The sequence below is a fragment of the Lonchura striata genome, chromosome 4 (assembly GCF_046129695.1).
Source record: "Lonchura striata isolate bLonStr1 chromosome 4, bLonStr1.mat, whole genome shotgun sequence".
NCBI lineage: Eukaryota > Metazoa > Chordata > Aves > Passeriformes > Estrildidae > Lonchura > Lonchura striata.
In genome coordinates this window covers 59,257,176-59,271,793 of record NC_134606.1, presented here as the reverse complement: position 1 = coordinate 59,271,793, position 14,618 = coordinate 59,257,176, and positions in this window count along the sequence as shown.

Here is a 14,618-nt window from a genome sequence, read left to right as displayed (position 1 = left end):
GTATGCTACTTCACAGGATCTTTTTGCCTGTGACATCAATTAAAACTTCTTATCTTCAGAACTACAACCACAAAATTGTGATGTCCAGTTCTAAAACCTCGCTGCTCAGTCCGAAAGTTGTTCAAATCTGATTTGCTTATTTATTTTCAAAAGAAACAAATGTGGGGTTTGTAATAAAATGTTTCCAACTTTTAGAAACAATGGAACAGGTTTTTTTTTTTTCTCTGGAGCCTCATCCCAAGAAAAAAAATGCAAAAAATTCCCAGCCAGGGGTAGACACCTATTAAAGAAAATTCCTGGCCAACGAGTTAATTTGGCAATGCTGTAAGTAACTGAAAACAAAGTCTTACCATTAGATACGTCAGACCACTGTAAACACTGGTGTAACTGCCAGTTCCTTCTATATTATCCAACATTCTGTTCATGCTGCTCTGACCTTTTTTTATTAATGAATCCAGATCTTTCCCTTTCCCACTGGCAGTGGCTTTGATTTTGGTATTAGAGAGTGGAAGGTACTTTGAAAAGCATCCACTTGCCCCTGACAAACATCCCCACCAAAAAAATCCAAATGTAAGGCTAAATCATGAGGTAAACAGAACCAGTTGGTACCGTGTTGTTTTGCTCCTGTTCAGATGTGATAAGCATATGGAAATGATTATATAACCAGAGACCATTGCCAAAATGTGTTGGTAAAAGCCTTACTCTGCTTTCACAAACAGAACAAATGCTTTCCCATGTCTTTGCAGGCAGTGACTTAGTGCTAGTTGTGGAGCAAATGTTTTCAAAACCAGTTGTTCAGCTGTGCTTCCAATTCCTTTCAGAATGAGCAATAAAAATAAACACTTTTTTTCCCATGAATGCTATTTTCTCCTAATGAAACTGTTTTCCAGATTAGTGCCCCATTAATATTTTAATAGTGTTTTATCATTTCATGCTCTTTCAAAGGGAATTGCATTTTTATGAGTAATAAGAATATTTTAACTTATGTTCTGAAGATTTTTTTTTTCATATTCTTAAGGAGAGTTTGGGGATTTTTCCTCTCCCTGCCTGTGTTGGAAGATGATGTGACATTTAGAGACTTGCTCTCCCTAGGTGGAGAAAACAACTGTTTTGGAGTGGTTGAGGGGATATAATTCCTTTTCCTGCTTACAAACCTTTTCCCTTTTCTTATCACTTTTTTCCCCTCATTGGTGACATGGACTGGACTGAATTTTATTACCTGCTTTGAGTACTGCTAAGAAGAGACAATATGCAAGAGAGTTTGCTGCATCTTCCTTTGAAGTATTTTTTCCTTTCTACATTATCAGATGTAACTAGATTTGATTTAGTACAGAGCTTCATTTATGCTTTGAATAATGCTCTTCATTGTTGAAATTCATATTTGGAGATTACTTCAACACTTCCAGATCAAGATAAATAGTTTTCCTGAGCCTATATTGGCAGCTTGGGTTATTTAACAGTCACTTAATCAGGTAATGCAGATATAAACCCAGAGACTGAGATAGGAAGCACATGAAGTAAAAGCACTCTTTTCAATTTATCTAATCTCTTGTACAAAGTACTGGTGGTGTTCCTCTGAGAGTGGGTGTACTTGGCAGACTCTTCTGCTGAGTCTCTGTTGAATGATGTATTTGTTGGTACAGTGAGCAGTGGTACCATCCCTCTGATAATACTGCACAGGCACCGCCTCAGAGGTCACACACTGTCACTTTGCATCCAACAGTTTTGGTGCATCCAATATTCTCATGGGAAGCTGCTATGGCAGAGATCCAGTGACCTGCTTTTGTGAGATGTTTGCTGTCAGAAGCCCAGGCAGCGGTTTAGAGAAGCTGATTCCTTAGAGCAGAAGGATAGGTGGCACACAGGTACAGGCTTCAGCAAACTGCATTGCTGTGTTTAGGAGTACAGAGGGCTAGACCTGATAAGCTTCTGTGGCCCAGGGCAGAGAGGTTGGGAACTTGTAGGTCACCCAGCAGAGCAGCAGAGAGGAGAATGTGGAGATAGAATGTGGCTGTGGGATGTTTGTGATGGGCTCAGAGGTCATTTAAGGGTAGCAGTATCCAAGATTAGGGAAGGGAAACTGTCATTTTGGTACAGAGAAGACTGAGGAAAAGAATTAAGCTCTGTTAGCTGATTGAAGGTACAGATAAGATCAATGTTGCTATCATGTTTTAGCTAATATTTTGCATTTAAAAGAGTCCTGAGCACAGACTGAGGTTTTTACAGTGCTGGTAGGAAAGCCTGGCCTTTGTGTCTGCTCTAACTTTTGACTGGGTTCAAACAGATGGTCTTTGTATTCCCAAGATGTTCTGTACTCTGAGATAGAGCTTCATGCAGAGCCTATATACAGCCTATGCTCTTCTTCCCAGGAATAATGTTTTGAGGTGCTGTTATTCCTCTGCTTCTCATGCTCAACCTTCTTTTGTCAGACATGCTTCATAACGTGGATATTCCCATCAGTAGAGAGAACCTACTTGCTTGTAAAGGCTTCAATATATCTGTAGGAATGGGGAGGAATAAGCAGAAACAGTTACACTTGTAGTTGCCTACTGAGATCAGTATTAAGGGGATGAACACATTTTTCCCCAAGGGATTTGAAGTAATACCCCTTTTCAAAGGCAGCTGGTTTTACTTGGCTCCACCAGTTGCTTTGGATCAGATCCCTGAGATATGCAAAGCAATGAGCTTGATAGCTGTTTTGGGCCAGGGGCTTTTTGTTTTTTCAAAGGATCATTCTCACAGGGTCTCCCATCCACCAAGGGGATCACTCAGCATGACTGTGTTTCTGCCACTGCCCTTCATTTCTGGTCTCCAGTGCCACGTCCCCGCCCCAGACCCCTGTCCTCAGCCCCGGCTAGCTCTCCTGCGGGGCGAGTAGGGCGAGTGGAAGCACCCTCTGTGTACCCGGCGGGGCTTTGGAGAGTGCTTTGTGGGTCCTGAGGTCACTGCCGATTCCAACGGCGAGGAAATGAGGAGAGGCACTTGTTGGGGGCAAAAATCCGATGTTTATTGATGTCCTGTGGATCCAACAGCACCGCAGGGGGCCAGCCAACAAGAGCCACTGAGGGGTGCTGGCAACAGGTTACACAGGGAGAGGGAGGGGGGCTGACCAGCCAGTGGGGAACAGACAGGAGTGACTCTTTTGGGGATTGACATCTGGGGGATCCAGTGAGGGGGAGACAGGGCTGGGGTCCCAGGACCTCATCCAATCACTCGGTGCCCTGGATGGAAGTTTCTAGAGGTAGGGGAAGGGACACCGAGTGACAGACAAGGCACTTGGGAGGGGACAGGGGACTGGCTTGGCATTTTCTAGGGAGACTAACACATGAGGGAAGGTGAGAAAACTCAGGGAGAAACCAATACAGTATGGGGACAAACCATGGAACAAACCATGACAGAATAAAGATGTAATAAAACAAACAAAAATGCAACTCCACACTCCTGTGTGTATTGTCTGCATGAGTAAACCCTGTGGACAGGTGTGCTCTGGGGAGCTTGGACATAGCATTTAGCTGGGCTGAGGCTTCTGGGCCATGCAGGGCTCCTCTTGCATGAGTCTGTCACCAGCTTTTCTCTGTCAAGCCAGGCTTCCTTCACTGGCATCGGTATAGATTTTTAAACTCAAGACATATTACAAGGAAACAAAGTGTTGGATAAGAACAGTGTTAGGCCACAGCATATTAGGGAGCATGGATTTGACAAACAAATTCTATTCCAGACAGGGAATCCTTTTGAGCAACTACCAAGCCTTTTCACCTGTGGTATACATTTTGAATTCCAACACCAAAAACTCTTTTGCTAAAGTGCAGAGAAAATTTTGTTCTGTTTGCATTGTGTTGGCAGTAGATTCTTTCATGCTACCAGAGTAGAAACTATATGAATGAGCAGGGTTTAGGAAGCTATTTATTGCCTTCAGCAAGCTTATAAGCCCCTTCTGAGCAATGTGGTGACAAGCAGTGGCGGCTAGAAATCCCAAGCCATGAATCATCTGAAGATTTGCTCTCCACTGCAAGCAGCATCTGCTCCAAAGTTGATGAAATTTGAGCTGGAATACCTGGAAAAAGGATGTCTTGGGGGTTCATCAGCAATCTTCTTAATTTTTTCCTTACATGTCACTCTGTGGGATATGCATGCCTTTGCCAGTAACCAGATTAATTTTAAGAAAACAAAAAGAAAAAAGGGAAGAGAAGAAAGTGGATCTCATCCCTAGGCTGCAGGAACTAGTGTAAAAAGGAAGAGTGTAACATTAAATGCCTGAAGTGAAAACAGATTTTGGTGATGGCAGCAGCGTGTCCTCAGGTGTGAGGGTAATTGAGAATGGCCGCATGTGATGTGCACAAGCGGTTTCACACAGTTCTTCCTTTTGCAAGCTCTGTGTCACAGGAGCAGCCTGTACTCATGTGACTAATCCCTTTGCTACAGCAGAATCTCTCCTACCAGCAGGAGTGGCTGCCTGCCTGCCTCAGGCCCTTCACTTGGTGAGTGTGCCCTTAGCTCCATTCAGGAGTGCAAGCAAGGAGTGCTCAGCAGGGTGGTGGCTTAGGGAGCTCCACACTCACCCTTGTTGCCCCAGACTGCTTTGCAGATCTGATCCTACTTTGCAGGATAGCAGGGCTCTGCTGCCTCTGCTGGGTTGGAGAAATACACATAAAAGCCTTCTTTCCCTTCTGGAGAGCAAACCAACAGAAGCAGAGAAATACAGGAGATATTTGTCCTCTTCCTGCTGTCCTAAAAAACAAGAGGGGGCCAACAAGGAAAAGCACCTGCAGGAGCATGGTGAGTGAGTGGCTGCTGATGTGGCTTTCTAAACTGCAATATTCCTTCATCCATTAGGAAATACAGATGGCTCTAGGGAAGAGACTAAGGAAGGGAAAACTGTTGCATGAAGACTAGCTGCAATCCTTCGTGCTGCTTACAAGAGGGTCTCAAAAATATTTATATGTAGTGATGCTGAAGTACTCTGATATTTAATTGAGAAGAGAGGAAGATTTTCTCTTTCAGTTTCATGGCTTTGAGCTATTCTTTCCTTGTCTGTTAAAAAGAGAAATTGTCTTTGTGTTGGACAGAGGACAGAACTGTAAGTAAAGCTTGGAGAAGAGATCCTTTGTCAATGTGAGTTTTGGTTTTTTGTGCAAAAGGTATTTCAGGTGTTTTGCCTGAAAGATTGAAATCAGTTCTGCAACTAACAGTTATTTTTGCAGAGCCCCATGTTTAGTGTTCACAGAATTGAGCTTTTTGTATGCCAGACATCTCTAATAGTGTTTTAGCCTCCAGTGGCATTTTTCTTGGAAATTCTTTCTTTGAATAATAAAACAAAACACAATTGTCATTGTTGCCTTCACGCTGTGTGCAGCAATGCCTTGATTTCAGTCTTTTGATGTTATTTCAAACAGAATTGTTATGCATAAGACTGATTTCTGAGTCATAAATAGACATAACTAGTTGAAAATACAAATGACCACCTCATTAGCTGGCATGACATAATAAATGCTTGCCTTATTAGTATATTTTATTTCAGCTGACGTATTTATCAAACTATGTACAAATTCACATCAGTCTGTAAAATCAGCTCATATTTCTCCACAAACCTACTATAAGCACCTACTAACAGGTTTTAAATTAAGATCCATGAAGTACATACTGCATCATACAGTGCTTGAAAATTAAATCACGTTTTCATGACAAGATCCCATACCTAAGAAGAAGAAAACATCAATTATGGGGGTAGAAATGAGTGCTTAAATGAGATCTAAGGCTGAAAGCCACTTAAGAAGGACCCCATTTTGTGTTGTCCTTACAGGGCTATCATGCATTTCTGCTGTGAGGGGGAAGGCAAAGGAATAATACATTCTCTCTGTCTGAACAGCACTTGTTGGTCTGTGAACAGTTTTTCACTAAGCCCCTGCTGGTAAGAGTGCTCCAGAGTAAGGCTGGCAGTAGGAAAGTTTCCTTTTAGGTCTTTATACTCTTCATCTTTGCTGGGTGGCAGTGAGTAGTTTGAATTCTGATGGCTGACATAGGTTTGTGGCATCTCCCTGACACACAAATGTGTGCACAGATGACCTAGGTTTATGAAGCAAGAACATGGCATCCCACATGTCCTGGCCTCCGTGTGCATGTGTAGATAAGTTTTTCATGGCACATTGGATAAGTTTTCTTTGAGGCAGCACATGTGGATTTTTGCAAAATGAGGCAGTGAGCCCACCTATGTAATGTGTGCATTGAATCGTATGGAATGAATAGGTTTATTTTAAAATGTGGTCTTTTTCTGATGCCATTGTCATGAAAGAGTCTTTCAGTCTCTATCTCATCTTGAAGAACAAAGGTGATAGATCAAAGCCTGCATGAGTTAAGTTGAAACCTAATACAATGTGCTTTTCAAAAAAAAAAAAAAAGGGTGTTTTTTTTTGGTTTTGTTTTGTTTTGTTTTTTTGTGAGTTAAGGTGGTGAGAATTAAAGAAATAGCTGCAGGTTAGGCTTCAGGAGCCCTAGGAGGTAAGGGTCTCCACTCCTACATAAAAAGAATGTAAATGATCCAGATTCTCTGTTCCTTATGTCTGCAAGCCAGACACTAAAACTAAAGAGAGTTGTAGATGCTGTCTCCAAAATCAAGACTGCTCACTGGGACCATTAAGTCTAAGCAGTCAAATTTGGAACACTCTATAGCTGTGGTCAAAAATATGACAGTAACTCTGAGCTGTAGGCTTTATTAATTGTATGGCAGCTTTAGGATTATTGTAGCACAAGTAGAAGAGAACTAGGCCCAAGAGACCTAATTAATTAAGTGCTTTGTTGCTTGGCAAAAAAAAAAATAATTACACCTATGTAAAGATAGATATAACACTTTGTCATGTGATGATCCAGAAAAGTAGCCCTGCTGTTAATTAAGAAATTTAAAATATAAAGACTTGTTAGGCTAAAACCTATGCAGTCTAAGTTTAAGGATTGTTGTAGTACTAAATGCCTTTATTAGAAATTTGCGAAGTTAGGTTATTGCAGTGTGACTATATGATAGTACAGCAGAGCCACAGAAATAACCATGGTGTGGTTATCTTCTAGGAGGGATGATGTGGTCCCAAGGCATGTGCAGTGTGTGAGCTGGACTAGGTCATAAAGATGGCAAAATAAAAGGAAGAGCTGCTGGCACTTGTCTCCCAAATACAGGCATTGACTTGGGGCACAGAAGAGAAGGTGAAACCCGTGGTTGTGCTGAGTAGGATGTCAATGGGGTGAAGGCAGGAGCCTTTTGGGGCTCATCTGATTTCTGTAGAGTCCTGCAGCACTTTAAAGCCCCTCTGTGTTTTGGGGGCTTCTTCTCTGGGAACATTTTGCCCGGCTTTCTTGCATTTTTTTTTTTTCCCTTTCAGATTATTTGCTTGTCTCTTGTTCCTTCTCCAGTTTCTCACGAGTGCTCTTGGCCAATGAAGTGTTTTTATGTCTTGTTTTGAATTACAGTGGGGCAAGAGGTGGTTGACATTTTGTTTATACCGGCGCTATTTTGTTACCCCTTTTTTTTTTTTTGCTTAAGTCTCTTTTACAGCCACCCAAATTTACTGCCGCCTCCTTGTTGCTATTTTTCTCTTCATTGAATTCCCTCCTCCACCCCATTTCTTTCCCTGTGGCTCTCCATTTTCCATTGTCTTAGTTCTTTATTTCCCCCCTAAGACCCCGAAACAGCTCTTGGAAGACAAAGCATTCAATCTTATTTTCCATCTCCAGCTAGCACTTTATTAATAACCCATATTTATTTAGCATCCAGAGTCTGCCAAACACACACATACAGGCACACAGAGCCAGTCACCACTGTTTGCTGTCAGGATAATGTCTTCCCAGAGGCTTACCTTCCCTTGCCAAGCCTAGCTAAATGCCTCTTTGTGGAAAGGAAAGAAAAGGCTGCTCATGTTGAATGATGTTTCTGCTCCAGCATCTTTCTGAAGAAAAATGAACACTGGTCAGGAATGCTCATAGGCCCTGCTATTGCTGTGGCTTAGTATGCTGGCTGGGAGGATAGATGAGGATAGATGAGCTAGAGCTGGCTGCAGAGCTGTGATCTCAGCATTCAGGGCTCTGGGCAGAGGCAGCAAAATGTCTCAGCGTGTTTCATGTGCCTTAGAAAATGCCTGAGACCCTGACTTCACCAGGACTGGGAGGCTTCTGGGTTGCAGCTGGCTACTCCCTACCATATGACAGTGAGGGCAGAACACAATTTCTCCCAGACTGCTGCCCAGATCTGCACAAAGATCCAGTGCATGAGGAAGCTGGGTGGCTGCAGTCATCTCAGAGTGCAGCAGACCATGGAGACCTTGGAGAAATGCCATTGGAGAAACCTACTTATATGACAACTTTTGTGGATGGCTAGGTCCATCCCAGCAACTATTCTGCACTCTAATGCTGCACTCTGTTGGTGCAGAATTATGAACAGCAGCAGTAGCAGTTCAGACTTCAGACTCCTTTCTTGGGCTTTTGCTCACACCTAGATCTTGGGGTGAAAATTTGCAATAGCTGACTGTGCAAATTTTCTTTCTCTGTTATCAAGTAAACTAGGCTGAGGTGTACTTCCCAGGCATAAAAGTAAAGCTTAGGGGCATGGCTCAGTTCACAGTTTGCTAAATCTTCCTCGGTCACCATATTGGATGGCCTCATCAAACCCACCAACAGGTGCTGATAATGCCTTACTTGCATCCTGACACCATCTGGCACAATTCTAACTGGCCTGGCCAAATCCATGCCCAAACCATTGCAATAGCTGCACTCTTACATGGTTCTGTGTCTGTGCTAGGGCTCTCTGTTTCCTTTGGTGGCATAGATGCTCCTGGTAGTTCTGGCTTCCAGAGCTGTGACAGTGCCAAATCCTGAAGCAAAACACTCCCCAGTAGGTCTTAGGAGGCTGGAGTTGAGCTTCACAGAGCAAAATCAACCTGATGTGGCATGCTGGCCATGCCTGTGAATAGCATGATGAGCCATGTCATTCTCAGGGTGCTCCCCATCAGTGAAAAGAGCTCCTTCAGAAAAGAAGTGCAAGCTCTGAAAGAGCTCTTTGAAAAATAGTGTAAAAGGGGTGTCAGGCAGTTGGCTCAATCTGTTACCATGGAATCATTCAGGCTGGAAAAGATCCTTCAGGTCCCTGAGTCCAACTCTAAACCTAACAGTGCCAAGTCCATCACTAAACCACGCCCCCAAGTGTCACATCTACATGTCTTAAATACCTCCAGGGATGGTGACTGAAGATTTTTCCCAAAAGCTAAACAAAACTTTCCCTGGTGCAGCTTGAGGCCATTTCCTCTCATCCTGCTGCTTATTAACTGGGAAAAGAGACCAGCACCCCTTTATAAGGCATGCCTGTTGCATGGATCAGAGAAGTTGCTGCCTGAGTGTTTATGGAACTGCAAAATAAGGAAAAGCTAATCTCATATGAGATTTAAATGTCTTCCACTAATCTAACTAGATTCCACTGGCTTCAACAGGCTTTCAATGGTAGGCTGCAAAGCTGGTTGGTTTGTGAAGTTGAATCAGGGTAATTTCCAAATGTCACTGAATACTTGGTTCTTAGCTGTCAGTTACTGTTGAGAAATTGGGAAATTGTTGAGAAATTTCCGTCTCACCAAAGACTTGGGTTTCTTATTGCCTTTCTTCCTTCTGATTTTTTTGAGTGAGACCAGAGTAATGGAGTTTTACTTGTTTATTGTTTTGATTGTAAGTAACTTTCAGAGGGAGAAAAAAAAACTAAAGAAGGAGGGAAATCAATGCTTGATTTGCAGTGAGAAGTGCAAGGGAGACTTCTTCTAAACAACCCTGATGATCCAAAGATCAGGCTGGTCCTATTTTTAAATTAGACCTGTATTTCAGCAGGAATGAACATGAACAATTTCACTCCATTTGTTACAAAATTCACTAAACATCTGATTCAGGTAGGTTTAAATGCTCTGTCAGGGGCCTAGAAACCCAGAGCTGCTGCTGCCTTTCTTGTGGAAACTTATTTTCCCTTGCAAGTATATTTGGTGCCCCCAGAGAGCAATAAGGGTCAAAACAGGAGAGTATAACAAACGAATAAATAAGATACATGAACTGAATATATGTGCTATGAGCAAGGCACACTTGTGCTGGAGCAGTAGGACTTCCAGACAGAGCAGTCTTTGCTCTGATTTCAAAGATAAGCATGGCTCTTCCTTGAATTGTGCTCAACTCAGTGATGAAACTGAATGGAAAAGCAAGAAGTTAGGTTGGAAGAAACTAGCTCTTTTTTAAACCATGACACACAACAAAGGCTTCTTCACAGCAATGATACATGTATTTTTCATATGTTCCTGTCTGATATATAGTATGGGAATTCAAAGAAATTATTCACCTTTTTCCTGGTTCTTTTGGCAGTGGAAGGTTCATCACAACAGCCTGTTTGGACACATTCTGCTTCAGAGATGGGACTTTACTTTCCTAATAATAATCATCATATGATAACCCCAGTGGAAGGAGAGACACCATATTGAACTATGAGGTAGTGTTTGTACTATCAAATGCCTAAAATGCTTTTATCAATCCACAGTGAGCTTTCAAGTTCTGTTCTTATTACCGGAGTCCTAGAGCTGTTTACCAAGAGATGAGCCAGAGAGCCTTAGCCACTGTGTCATTGAGTTAAGAGCAAAGACTTGCACCGACATTAGGGGGTGCTTAAGGTGAGAGCAATATGCATCCAGTGTGTGTAGAACAACTCTATTGTCAGATTCAGGATTATCCAGAGCCCAAACTGTGGCTCTCTTCTCTGAAACAAAAATGCTGACTTACTGCATGCGTGTTTGGCAGCTCCAGACCTGCCACTCAATAGCTGTTGTTAGGGCACGTAACAGTGTCCTTCAAGCCTTCAAGCCTTCAGATTTTAAGGAATTGCTTTTTAATGAACAGTGCTGTTATGTATATGGTTCATGAGAAAAAGTAAGGTATCTTTCAGTGTGGCTATAAATGTTCATTTTCTCTAGTACATTTAAATCCATTTCTGCACTGGGAAGCATTGTGTTGCCAGTACTACAAGGAAATTCAGTTACAGTGAAGTAAAAAAAGTTCACTTAAATTCTGCATTGTATCTTTCTTCTGCTTTTGTCTCTTCATGGCATGCTCTTACAGAAGGAAATTATTAGAAAGTCAATGTAGAGCTTTGAAATGAGTCAAACTGCAAAATTTACAGATTAGAAAGTTCTGTACAAACTTTACTGGAGTTACTGACTGAGGTTTTGGAGGATAGTTTCATTACTATAACACTTGAATCCAAATTAGCTGTTTCTCTAATGAAGCTGGTATCACCTGCCAATTTCTATTGTGTTGGGTTTCTCTCCTCAGCCTTTGTTGTTTTTCTGTCTTCTGAGTTCCTCAAGCCTGTTGCTATGTTAAGTACCTCCAGTAGATTGAGATACTTAATTGGGATTACTCAGGGTGGTGGTTTTTTTTTTTTTTTTTTTGAGTTATTTTAGTTAACTCACTCTGTTTTTCTTGTCATTTACTTGTATAATTTTACCGAGGTGACCTTGGTAAGATTTCCAACTGTGGAACAGCAATTAAAAAAAAGTAATAATCATTCCAGGGCTATTTAAATTCACAGTGTTGCTTTTTGACTTGCAGAGTTTGCATAAGATTGGTGTTAGGAATGTAAAATGTTTTGTGAAACACAAAAAATTCCTGGGTTTTAGCCAGTGGTATATTTCTGATTTTCTGGGGATGAACCTAGAACTCATCAAAGATTTATACATGTTTCACTTTTTGACAAATCCTCACAAATTAAGCACTGAAGAATGGTAAAAACTCTTAGGAAATGTATTTGTGACATCAATAATTTACCACCTATAGAAAGATGACAGCACCATTTTTTTTGTTTGGGAAGGAAGTTCTTTTTATGTCTTCTGCACAAAAACATCTAAAAATAGAAACAAATGATTCTAGATTTTACTGCAAATAATTATACAAGTGGATCCCTTTAAGGAATGCCAATGCAGATATTACAACCCCTTCAACTTTTCACTAACTAGGATAGCTGCATGATCTTCATGATTCTTATATCCTGTTGTTTAAGTGATCTGATGGGGACCTAGTTCTTGGAACATGTGTCCTATAATTCTTAAACCTCAGATCCTATTATGGAATTCATGCAGCTATGATTCCCAGGCTCTTTTAACCTGAAACTGTTTGGGTTGTTTGTTTTATTTTTCTGGTAGTATTTGGGTTTGATGGTTTTAGATATTTTATTAGATGTGTTTAATTTTGAAGACAATTCAAATAATGTAACAGACAACACTGAAGGGAAATATGAGATAATAACAATTGACCATCCAAGGTTGATTGAACACACAGCAATTGAACTTTTCCTTAACAAACTGTAATAAATCAATTTATGAACAAATTTACAGTCTGGTAAAAAGAACATTTAAGCTGTTCTGATCTAATTAATGTTTGCTATTTCTTTATGCTGTGATTTGGTCTATTTTTCATCAATCCTTTTTCTGGTCCATTACCAGCTTTTCCAGACTGAGAGGAAAACAGTGTCATGCTGAGCTGGCAGAGCTGTGATTATGGCTAGTTGAAAGCTTTGCCAGTTGGAATTGTACTGTGGAGATGAAACAGAAAAATTCTGTCAAGGCACAAGTCTGCCACTATCCAAGGAGAGACTAGAAGTTGACGTTGGAGAAATCCCTGTTGGTAAAAGGAGCAAGTTTAAGGAGGAAGGATTTTCAGCAACAGGATTTATGGAAGGATAAGAAAATATTCTTCAAGGGAAAAACCTCTCAGATCAGTGTGTAGGGTTTTTTTGTTTTGTTTTCTTTTGCAATAGCATTTCTTGGCTCAGACTGGCAGATTTTTTTGAGTTCCTGATCTTTATAGATTTAAAACACAAAGATGTGCTTGGTCTCTCAGTTTTCTAAGCAGACTGCTGCTACATTAATTTCCATAGAAGAGGTGTTAGCATTGCCTAATGCCCTTAGGGTGAGGGATGCCCAATCACTCTTTTAACATCTTCTCCCTTGCCCAAAGAAACGAAAGTAAAGCTGTAGCTCCAGTGCTTTACTCTTTGTGGGAATTGGTAATAGAGACCGTTCAATGCTTTTAAATTGCTTTAAATAGCAATCAGGAAGTACTAGAACAATTTTCTTCTTTGTCTTCCCACATTTAAAACCTCTTAGAGGGAGCCTTGGAGCTATAGCTTGATGATTTATCTCAGAGTTTTCCCTAAATTAAGAGAAATTAGAATTAGAGAGAAGGTTGGTATGGCCTGGTAGAGACTGGTCATTTTGAGAATGAGAGTGATTGAGGTAATGAACCCTTTGTGTATTATAAATTCAGCAAGAACAGCATTTTGCCCCTTTAATAGCATTTTTGCTGCTTTGTTTCTCATCTCTGGCAAGAACTCAAAACAGAAAAAGGACTGTGAAGGTGAATAAAGCTGATTGAAACCAATTTTTCCTAGTTTTGTGAAAACCATAATAAACTCAGGATGCATTTAATTGGCAGTTTGGACCAAGTTTCTTTAGAATATTTTTAATTCTTCCTAATTAATGAGTAGTCTTTGGTTGAGTAGATTATCACTGAGGAAGTGCTGTACTTGCTGATTTCCTTTGAGGTGATGTGATGGTATAACTGATACTTTGTCCCTTCACCAAATACCTTTTTGGAAGGAAGAGGATGAGTTTGATCTTCTAGCAAAGGTGATGTGCTTGTTTCCTGAGTGTTTAGATAAATAAAACATCGTGTATCACTTAGGCAGGGAAAAGAAAGACTCTTCTTCTATGAGATCATTTAGGAAGCGAGAGTAAAAAGCAGAAAAAGTCTGGCAAAACAGCTGCACTAAGATGAGATCTGCAAATATAAATACCTCTCCCAGCTGCAGATTTTTTTCTTACAAATACTTCGTAATGAATGCCTTTATGTGGGGTAAGGCTGTTACACTTCGGACTCTAGAAGATGTGATTTACAAAACAGACTACCTTAATTTTGGCAAGACTTTGGCAAGACTTTTGGCAAGATCCTTTTATGTATCATGAAAAAAAGCCAAGCAAACATCTGTTTATAGAAACCTTTCTGTTTGTCAGATTGTCCTGGGCATCTGTGCAACCTCATCCTGTTTGCCCACCTGCACAAGAAGTAGATTGCTAGAATATGGTTATTAGCCAGAAATTGCAAAAGCAGGTTTTTGTATTTAATTAGTGGTGTGCACCTGAGCATGAGGCAGCAGAAAATTATAAATTTTAAAGGGTGTATTTGGAATTTGGTATAGTTTTACCTGGAAACTCCCCGTTAATAAATTCTGTAAGTAAATTTTTGTTTGGGGGCTCTTGTTCACTGACAAAAATGTAGAACCTCCTGAAAAAAAAAAATCTAACCTTTCAAGTTGAGAAAAGGTGCCTTTTGACAACTTAGCTTTTAGACACTGAGCACTGGATTAAATTATCATGGTCTTCATTGTAGGAAGAAATATTTGAGACACATGGAGATTGAAATCTATTGTAGAGATGGAATTTTGCATTTTCTACTACAGTGACAGAGTTTGCTTCCAGAGTCTTAAGTCTATTGATTATAAATAGCTGGGTGTAGTTCTGCTAAAATCCTCCTTAATACTATATGTGCCTTTACTTCAGCTCCAT